The sequence below is a fragment of the Stenella coeruleoalba genome (assembly GCF_951394435.1).
Source record: "Stenella coeruleoalba genome assembly, chromosome: 8".
Taxonomy (NCBI): Eukaryota; Metazoa; Chordata; class Mammalia; order Artiodactyla; family Delphinidae; genus Stenella; species Stenella coeruleoalba.
Window position 1 is genome coordinate 69,784,045 of NC_137154.1, and position 10,415 is coordinate 69,794,459.

General features: G+C 40.4%; 1 pseudogene across 1 annotated transcript; it reads left to right on the top strand.

Moving 5' to 3' along the window:
• The first annotated feature begins 7,825 nt into the window (after positions 1-7,825).
• LOC307190363 lies at positions 7,826-8,984 on the top strand (annotated as a pseudogene). Its single transcript has one exon. The product of its transcript is annotated as an uncharacterized misc_RNA (transcript).
• Positions 8,985-10,415: the final 1,431 nt, after the last annotated feature.

Genomic DNA, 10,415 nt, shown 5'->3' on the forward strand with positions numbered 1-10,415 from the left:
ACACAGAGCTTCCAGAACGAAGCAGCTCCTTCTTTTGTGCCTTCTGAACAGAACCAAAGACACTGTGTATAGTCAGTATGTGCTGTTGGGGAGAAAAAATTTTCTTCTACCCATTTAGGTTCTTTTGGCTGGCCTAGTAACTAAATTAACAAAAGGCAGATTAACAAAAGAAAAACAAATTTAATTACATACGTATGGGATCCCAACAGACAGTGAGAGGCTCCCTGAAAGTCAGGCAGTTGAGGCTGAGATGCCATATTCTGAACTAAGAAGAAGGCAGTAGGGGTCTGTGGCTTCAAAGGGAAGGAAGGCAATTCACAGGAAAATGGGAAAAGCCAATGTCTGGTAAACAAATGTTTGCCATGCCGTGCAGAGAGAGTGGAACAGAGAGGATTTTGAACAGATAGGTCCTGCTGGATTCCCCCAGGTTTCCACATGTAGCCCACACTCTCTGTAGTTATCTCTGGTGATAATTCTCTTCCTGGACCAGACCCTCCATCTAAATTCTTTTAGGCAGTTAAGGGGGAGGTAAAACAACAGTAACAGCAACAGCTCTTCCTGAATCTTTTGGGCCTGAATTGACTTCAGCTCAAACTAGTCCATAAGCCAAAGTGGCATATCTCAGGGATGCTCATTCTGAACCCCTTCAGTGCCAAATAGTAACTATATTTCTGTCCCTAATAATAGTCATACATGTTAAAGAAACCAGAGAGCAGAGTTTAGTGTTTAACTCTTTCAAATGGACTTGAAACAAAAAATTAAAAAAGCAGATCATTTCACCAGTATTTTTAATAAAAACTAGACAAAGAATTATAGAATAACAGTATCACACAGAGGTCTTAGAAAGGTGTTTCTGAGAGTCTCACCACACCAAGATTCCTGGCACCACAAGCAATTGCTCACTGAACACCAATATTGTTTCCTGAAAAGCCCTACTTGATTTAAAAATTCGCCACTCCCACAGTCCTTCTCTGGTGACAATCACAGAGGGAAAGAAAGGGCCCGTAGCACCATTGCCAGTACATGACAGTCACACGGAGATTGTTTTAATGGCAAAAATTTGGATGTCATCTTTCTTGAGCTACAAATGAACCAAGTAGGGCTAAAATATAAGCTATGGCTGAAGATAGTGTCAAATGGAATACAGACATAAAGCATGTGGGCAGGTCATTAGTTTCAGGAAATGGTTGGCTGGAATTCCTTTCCAAGTTCCAGGACACTGGAGCCATGGGGTAAAATGGTATATTTAGGATAAGTGAAAGGAAGTACACACAAGCAACTTACAGGTTGTGGTCCAATTTATTTGTAAGTTGCTTGAACTCACTCTGCACTTTTACATAGGAATCTTTATAAATGGTGGCATGGGTATTGGACCAACTCATAACAGCCCATTTAACCCATGATGTAGATAAATTGTAGCATTTGTTGTAACCCCCACAGGACTGCTCGTTAGTGTTGGTGATCAAGGGTGCCATCCTTCACTATCTCCTCCTCTTGAAGTAAATGTTCCCCTGGGTGATCTCAGCCGTCTCTACTGGTTGAACCATCATCACTCACCAATCGCTCCAAATTGTACCTCTACTTACTACCTCTTTGAACGCTCCAGATCAACGTTATATATTCAACTGTCGGTTGGACATTTCCACCTGGAATACTTAAAATTCAACCAGCTACAAACTAAACTCACCATATCCCACTCTTCCCTCATTTTCTTATATTAGCCCCTTTTCTTGTTCACCCGTTTGCTAGGGTTAGAATCTTGGGGTCTTGTCACAGCCCAGCAATTTTATGGTGCTATCTATTTGAAGATGCTGTTATTTCTCTGTCTAGACTCATCCCCTCTCCCACCCCCAGGCCAGAAAGGCTCCTCTTCCTTCTTCAAGACCCAGCTCAATTGCTGTCTCTCCTGTGAATATTCTCAGACACCCTTGGCGGCCACAATCCCAGAACAAGCAGAGTCAGTGCCCCCAAATCTCTCATTTAAGGGGAGGGGGAAGGGTAAGCTGGGACAAAGTGAGAGAGTGGCATGGACATATATACACTACCAAATGCAAAATAGATGGCTGGTGGGAAGCAGCAGCATAGCACAGGGAGATCAGCTCGGTGCTTTGTGACCACCTAGAGGGGTGGGATAGGGAGGGTGGGAGGGAGACACAAGAGGGAGGAGATAAGGGGATATATGTATGTGTATAGCTGATTCACTTTGTTATAGAGCAGAAACTAACACACCATTGTAAAGCAATTATACTCCAATAAAGATGTTTAAAAAGTTGTTTTAATGATTTCAGTGACAAAAAAAAAATAAACTAGCAAAAATCTGATTGAAAAAATAAATAAATAAATAAAACTGCTCCCATACCATGTGAGCTGTTCTCTGAGGTTACCTTTCCCTTGTGGTAGTCAGTTTGCAATTTATCTGTCTTTCCAAATAAACTGTCAGCTCTTCCAGGCTAAGATTGATCTTGTTCTTATCTTCTTACCTCCTAGAGCCTAGCCCAGTACCCAGACAGGGGAAATGGCCAGGACTGTGACAGAGGCTTTGAACATGGAATTAGACAACCCAGGATGCAAATCTTAATTTTTCTGAATACTCCTTTTTCTATCTAGTAGGGTCCAGGGACATATCTACATTTTAATCATTTAAAATTATACAAACTGCATCCTCTAAACTCAATGTAAAATCTGCCTTCTGAGAAAATAACTGTATTTTCTGGTTCCATTGCTGGTTAACCACTTAAAATGATTTCTTCAGTCAATCTCTGAGGAGGCAAAGAGAAGAAAATATAGTTTTATGGGTAGAGCCATGGAACTAATGTTACAAGGAGATTTTCTGTAATCCTACGGGTTGAGTCATATTTCTTAGCACCAGCTCTAATTCTATGCTCTTAATTGCTCTTGAGCGATTTTTTCCTCCTTCTCTTTAGTTTCTGCTGTGTGCTTTGTTTCAAATCAGATCCTCAGAAAGTGAAAGAGGATAATTAAGCATGATATTTAAGCCATTTGATTAATATTGCATTTTATAGAGGGAGGAATGATGATTAGTGGGGTTTTTTTTTTATAGCAATACCAAATAAAAATTTTGTTAATGCTATTTCTAGAAAGCATCACCAGATCTGCAACTCATTTTCACAGGATATAAGCAATAGCTTTCGCTGATCTTACACTCTTTTGAAAAATGCTTCCGTAAGAGTTTTTTTTTTTTTTTTTGAATTACAAATTGAAGCCATTGGTTTTGAGTGCCAGAATAAAAAAGGCCACCTTTTCTCATATTAATTTTACCCTGACTTCTATTTTATAAAGTTCATGCTATAATAAAGACAAATTACAGTCAAAAATTCAGCTTGCAGGCAAGGGAACCAAGGAAGGTTGTGCTGTTTGAAATATGATGATCATACTTCTCTGAGGAAAAAAGTACTATTTGCAGTGGAGTAAACATGTAAGATTGGAATGTAAAGGTCAGATCCTGGCCAACCAGTCAGACTATTTAAAAAAGTCACATTAGGAATATCATAAAAGCTGAAATTAAGGGCAGAGTAATAATATCTAATCTAAATTGTGTGACAAAAAAGACCATACCATTTATACTACACCAAAAGTTTAATTGCTAAGTGAAAGATCTTAGCAGCAAGTGACTTTTGGGTTTGACGGTTCGTCCTGAGCTTACCTCTACCTCAGCCTTTTCTATACGATATAACTGTCTCCACCAGTTTCTCCTATTAGACTGAACTTCCTTCAGTGCGGGCACTCTGCTCTTTTCATATTTTAAACCAAACCTAGCATGGTGCCTGGCACAGAGCAGGCTCTTACTAAATACTTAATGAATGTATATATGAAAATATCAATGGAATGTTTCTAAAGACAAAAAAATTCCAAAACACTTATAGAACTAAGCAGAGCTGTTAATTTGAGCGTCACTCCTTGACAATGGAAATATCTCTCATAAACACAACTGGCTGTGTCCTGCAGAAACATAGGGTATAAATGACAAAGCCAGCTGTTTTATTTCCTCTCCAACAAGCTCCTTTACATATAACCAAAAACTACCACCCAGGTCACATGGGCTCAGATGGCTACTCAGACCAGTGACCCATCTCCGACAGTGACAATAGTAAGGGACCTGTTAGAGGTAAAGAATGACTGTTTTCTTCAGTACATTACTTTTTTTTTTTCTGAGTATAAATGGTATTCGTAAAATAATACAAAAGAACGTAAATAAGAAAATAAAAATCACCATAATCCTGCTATTAACATTTTGGTGCGTTTCCTTTACATTTTTTACATAGTTGAAATGAAATTTTATCAGTTTTGTGCCCTGATTACATCATTCTGAGAGCATTTTCCATGTTACTAAATTTTTCTCAAGAACATCCCTTTTAACGGCTGTATATTTTGTCTCATGGCATATTTTTCACTGTAATAAATAATGCTTGATGGAATCATCTTTCATTATAAATATCTTAAGCCTTTTTATATAGAAACATGATATAATAAACTTAAATGTATCCATCACCCAGCTTCAATCTATTTCTCCTCCCCTGGTCCAGATTATTTTGGAACAAATTCCAGACATTATATCATTATGTCATTTAATTTGATACATTAAATAATATATAATTGTATATATATACTCTCTATATATTTACATATATTATTATAACTTATAATAATATGTATTGTTAGAGTATATTTTATATATATATATATACACTCATTTTTTATTATCAAATATTCAAGCTGTTATACAAGCATACCTCATTTTATTGCATTTCATTTATTGCACTTTGCAGATACTGTGTTTTTTACAAACTGAAGGTTTGTAGCAATGCTGTGTCAAGCAAGTCTATCGGTGCCGTTTTTCCAATAGCATTTGTTCACTTTCTATCTCTGTGTTACATTTTGGTAACTCTCACAACATTTCAAACTTTTTCATTGTTATTACACTTGTTATGGTGATCTGTGATCAGTGATCTTTGATGTTACTATTGTCATTGTTTTGGGGTGCTTCAAACCATGCCCACATAAGATGGCAAACTTTATTGATAAATATGCATGTTCTGGGCTTCCCTGGTGGCGAAATGGTTGAGAGTCCGCCTGCCGATGCAGGGGACACGGGTTCGTGCCCCAGTCCAGGAAGATCCCACATGCCGCGGAGCAGCTAGGCCCGTGAGCCATGGCCGCTGAGCCTGCGCGTCCGGAGCCTGTGCTCCGCAACGGGAGAGGCCACAACAGTGAGAGGCCCACGTACCGCAAAAAAAAAAAAAAAAAAAAAGCATGTTCTGACTGCTCCACCAACCAGCCATTCCCCATCTCTCTGCCTCTCCTCAGGCCTCCCTATTCCCTGAGATACAACAATATTGAAATTAGGCCAATTAATAACCCTAAAGTGGCCTCTAAGTGTTCAAGTGCAGGGAAGAGTCACACGTCTTTCTTTAAATTAAAAGCTAGAAATAATTAAGCTTAGTGAGGGAGGCATGTTGAAAGCCAAGATAGGCTGAAAGCTAGGCCTCCTGCACCAAACTGTTAGCTAAGTGGTAACTGCAAAGGAAAAGTTCTTGAAGGAAATTAAAAGTGCTACTCCAGTGAACACACAGATGATAAGAGAAACAGCCTATTGCTGATATGGAGAACGTTTTAGTGGTCTGGATAGAAGATCAAACCAGCTCCCACATTCTCTTAAGCCAAAGCCTAATCCAGAGCAAGGCCTAACTCTTTTCCATTCTCTGAAGGCTGAGAGATGTGAGGAAGCTGTAGAAGAAAAGTTTGATAGCAGAGGTTGGTTCATGAGGTTTAAGGAAAGAAGTCATCTCCATAATATAAAAGTACAAGGTGAAGCAGCAAGTGCTGATGTAGAAGCAGCAGCAAGTTATCCAGAAGATCTAGCTGAGATAATTACTGAAGGCGGCTCCACTAAATAGCAGATTTTCAATGGAGATGAAACAGCCTAATATTGGAAGAAGATGCCATCTAGGGCTTTCATAGCTAGAGAGGAGAAGTCAATGCCTGGCTTTAAAGCTTCAAAGGACAGGCTGACTCTCTGTTAGGCGCTAATGCAGCTGGTGACTTGAAGGCGAAGCCAGTGCTCATCTACCATTCCAAAAATCCTAGAGCCCTTAAGAATTATGCTAAATCTACTCTGCCTGTGCTCTAGAAATGGGAGAACAAGGCCTGGATGACAGCACATTTGTTTACAACATGGTTTACTGAATGTTTTAAGCCTACTGTTGAGACCTACTGCTTAGAAAAAAAGATTACTGCTTATTGACAATGCACACTGGCCACTCAAGAGCTCTGACGAAGATGTACAAAGAGATAAGTGTTGTTTTCATGCTGCTAACACAACATCCGTTCTGCAGCCCATGGATCAAGGAGTAATTTCGACTTTCAAGTCTTATTACTTAAGAAACACATTTTGTAAAACTATAGCTGGCATAGACAGTGATTCCTCTGATGGATCTGGGCAAAGTCAGTTGAAAACCTTCTGGAAAGGATACACCATCCTAGATGCCATTGAGAACATTCATGATGCATGGGAAGAAGCCAAAATATCAACATTAACAGGAGTTTGGAAGAAGTTGTTTCCAACCTTCACGGATGACTTTGAGGGATTCAGGACTTCGGTGGCAGATGTAACCACAGATGTGTTGGAAATAGCAAGACAACTAGAAGTGGAGCCTGAAGATGTGACTGAACTGCTGCAATCTCATGATACAACTTTAACGGATGAGGAGCTGCTTCCTATGGGTGAGTAAAGAAAGTGTTTTGAGATGGAATCTACTTCCGGTGAGGATGCTGGAAAGATTGTTGAAATGACAACAAAGGATTTAGAATATTAAATCAGCTTAACTGATAAAGCAGCATCAGGGTTTGAAAAGGTTGACTCTAATTTTGAAAGAACTTCTATGTGGGCTAAATGCTATCAAACAGTACTGCATGCTAAAAAGAAATTGTTCCTGAAAGGAAGAGTCAATCGATGGGGCAAAATTCACTGTCGTCTTATTTTAAGAAATTACCACAGTCACCCCACCCTTCTGCAACCACCACCTGATCAGTCAGCAGCCTTCAACATCGAGGCAAGACCCTCCACCAGAAAAAAGATTAATGACTTGCTGAAGGTGCCGATGATGGTTAGCATATTTTAACAATAAAGTATTTTAAAATGAAGGAATGTACTCTTTTTTAGACATAATGCTATTGCACACTTAATAGATCACAGTATAGTGTAAACATAACTTTTACGTGCACTGGGAAAACAAAAAAATTCATGTGACTCACTTTATTATATTAGTTTTATTGCAGTGGTCTGGAGCTGAATCTGCAATGTTTCTGAGGTATGTCTGTACATAAATCTTTGATCACATTTCTGATTCTCTCCTTGGGGTAGAATGCAAAAAATGGAATTTCAGGTAAAGATGAAAACTCTTTAAGGCTTATGATAATCTTGCCAGATTGCTTTGCAGGAAAGATATATCCATTTATACTCCCACGAGCAACATGAGAACACCACTTCCCTGCACCCTAACCAACACCCAGTCATTGAATTTATTATTTTTTATTTTTTTATTTTTTTGCGGTACACGGGCCTCTCACTGTTGTGGCCTCTCCCGCTGCGGAGCACAGGCTCCGGACGTGCAGGCTCAGCGGCCTTGGCTCATGGGCCCAGCCGCTCCGTGGCATGTGGGATCTTCCCGGACCGGAGCACGAACCCGTGTCCCCTGCATCGGCAGGTGGACTCTCAACCACTGCGCCACCAGGGAAGCCCTGAACTGATTTTTTGAAATGCATTCTGAAAGAATCCTCTTCATCCAGAAGCTGATGGTGAGCTCTTTGGAGTCAGTCAAGGTTGAGATTCAATCCTCAGCCTGTGTAGCCATGTGACATGTGAGTCAGTCTCTGAACATCTGTTTCCTCATTCAGTCAGTAACAATAACTACCACAGAGTTTTGTGGTGATCAGATGTAATGTTTATAAAGTGCTTAGCACAGTCCTGGCAAACAGAATTCAATAAATGGTATATGTATTTTAGACTAAATGTCCCATGAGGTCATGTCTATGGTGGGTTGTTTTTATTTGGGGTTTTTTTGCTTTTTGTTTGTTTTTGTTTTTTGCCTTTGCTCAGTGTCCAATGCATCGCTGGCACTCAATATCGAATGAATGAGGGCTCCAGAGTAGGAAGGGTGGGGAGTGCAGCCCTGATGGGTCTCTTATCAGGCTCTCTGATGGCAGGAGACAGATGACCTCGATCTTGCGGAGCCGTCATGCTCTCCACCTCACTCTGGCCCCGATCAAGCCTGCAGTTAGTTGTTCACCCACTGATTCTGGAGGCTGTTCATCAGCAGATTCAGAGCAACAAGTTCCTCACTGTACGAATGAGAGAATTTCTGTGGAGAAAGGAAGATTGCCAGAAGTTGTACCAAGAACGTGGAGGGCATTTCTTCTCTCAGCAGCTGGTGGAGTTCATGGCCAGTGGGCCAGTCTGAGCCTAAATTCTCCCACAAGGATGCCATCCAGATCTGGAGGACCCAGAGGGATGGGACCCACCCGAGTGTTTTGAGCATGCCATGTGGCCCCAGATTCAATTCGTGGGAGTTTTGGCCTCACCAACACCTGTAACACAACCCATGGCTCAGACCGTGGTTTCAGCCACTAGAGAGATTGCAGCCTTTTCCCTTGATTTCAGTGAACAGTGCTGGTATGAGGAAGAGGAGCCTTAGCTGCGCTACAGTCCAGAGGAGGCCTGTCTGTCTGTGAAGACTGGTGGCATTACCCGGCCTCTTCTCGCAGACCTCTGGTCCAGAGCGTTCTCCTAGGACCAGGGAGGCCTGGGGCTCATTGCACCCTCTCTGCTGGCCACCGCCACCTGCGTAAGGGCCTAGCTCCTTGCTGCCGTCTCTTCTAGAATCTAACTCTCTATCTGCCTCTTCTCTGGAATGTCCATGGGTGGTTCAGAGGAACAGTGGCTTCTCTTTTTTCTGAGAACTATTCATCCGTTTTCAAGGAGGAGCTTTCCTAATTGACGTGCCTGAAAAACGCAGTGGCTCTGTATTAGCAATATTTGGTCTATTTTCCTTAATGAAAGTCAGTGTTCTACTGAAACCTCAAGGCTGGGAGCACTACTCTAGGTGCTATCTCTCTATCCTTAACTGGAGTAATTAAACCTGTCCTGAAGTCAAAAAAAAAAAAATCGCATGAATGAAAAGCTTCTATTTCAATAGTTAAAAATGATATGTCCCTTAAGTTAATTTAATTACTAATAAAGTCCTGGGCTTATTAGCTATTTGCATTTCCAGTCTGTCATTTTAAAATTTATGTCCTCTGGCCATTCAACAAGGGAATTTGTAGGTTTTTACCAAGTGTTTAAAATATGACCCACACTTTACGTCCAAAAAGTTCACGTCTAAGAATTTATCTTAAAGAAACAAAGCAGCTATATTCACAAATACATATACATTTACTATATTAATTTTATATATATATTTTTTTCATTGTGTTGTTTAGTACTTTTTAGTTTTCCTATAGTTTCTTTTAAATAATCAGAGAAAAAATAATAAACATGATTTGGAGAAAAAAACCCAAAATAGAAAAACTTCCTGTGGGAAATTACTGTTAAACAAGTTTTTAGTTGATGGACACATTAGACCTAACTGAATCAACCCCGAGAATCCCAGTGGTCACCCATTCTCTGTCTATCTGTCTATCATCTATTACAGAGTTTATCTGGACCAACTGGAAACCATTTACTTTTCAATATTCATAAGAACTTGGTCAGTGAGTCACCCATATTTACTGCTCATTGTTTAATATGAATCCCTGTAACCACCTGAAATGTCTCTCTCCAAGGGAAAGCTCTCCTCTGGGTGTTCGCCCCGTCTGGGCCAGCCACCAACTTGAGATCTAGCTCAAATTCTACTTTGGACTTTGCCCTTCTTTTCTGTATAGTCTCTGTTCAAAGATGCATTAGGATTTGAGACTGTTTTAAGCAGCAAGTCAGGACATGCCTCAGTTCATGGGAGGCAGTGTGGTCATGTGGAAAGAACGAGATTTGGATTCAGATAGAATTAGATTTAAATCTCAGCCCTACATTTATTAGCTGTGTGATCTTAAGCTATTTAAAAAAGGGTAATAATGCATACTATGTAGTGTTATGAGAATTAAATAATGACAATGTGTATATATACCTGGGCCAGGCATGGAAGAGCAACTCAATAAACAGTTCTCTGCCTCATTTTCCTCCTTTCCTCATTCCCTTCGTAGCACCTGCTGCATCTGATGAGGAGAAGGGACCCCTGCAGAATATAAGGAGATGCGTATTAGGAGGTGGAAATGAAGATGGAAGGAAACTAGTGGGCAGAGTGGCAGAGGGGTTTGTGTAGTGAAGATCAGAACTGGAAGAAAGCCCGGACTGACTGTTTTGTAAA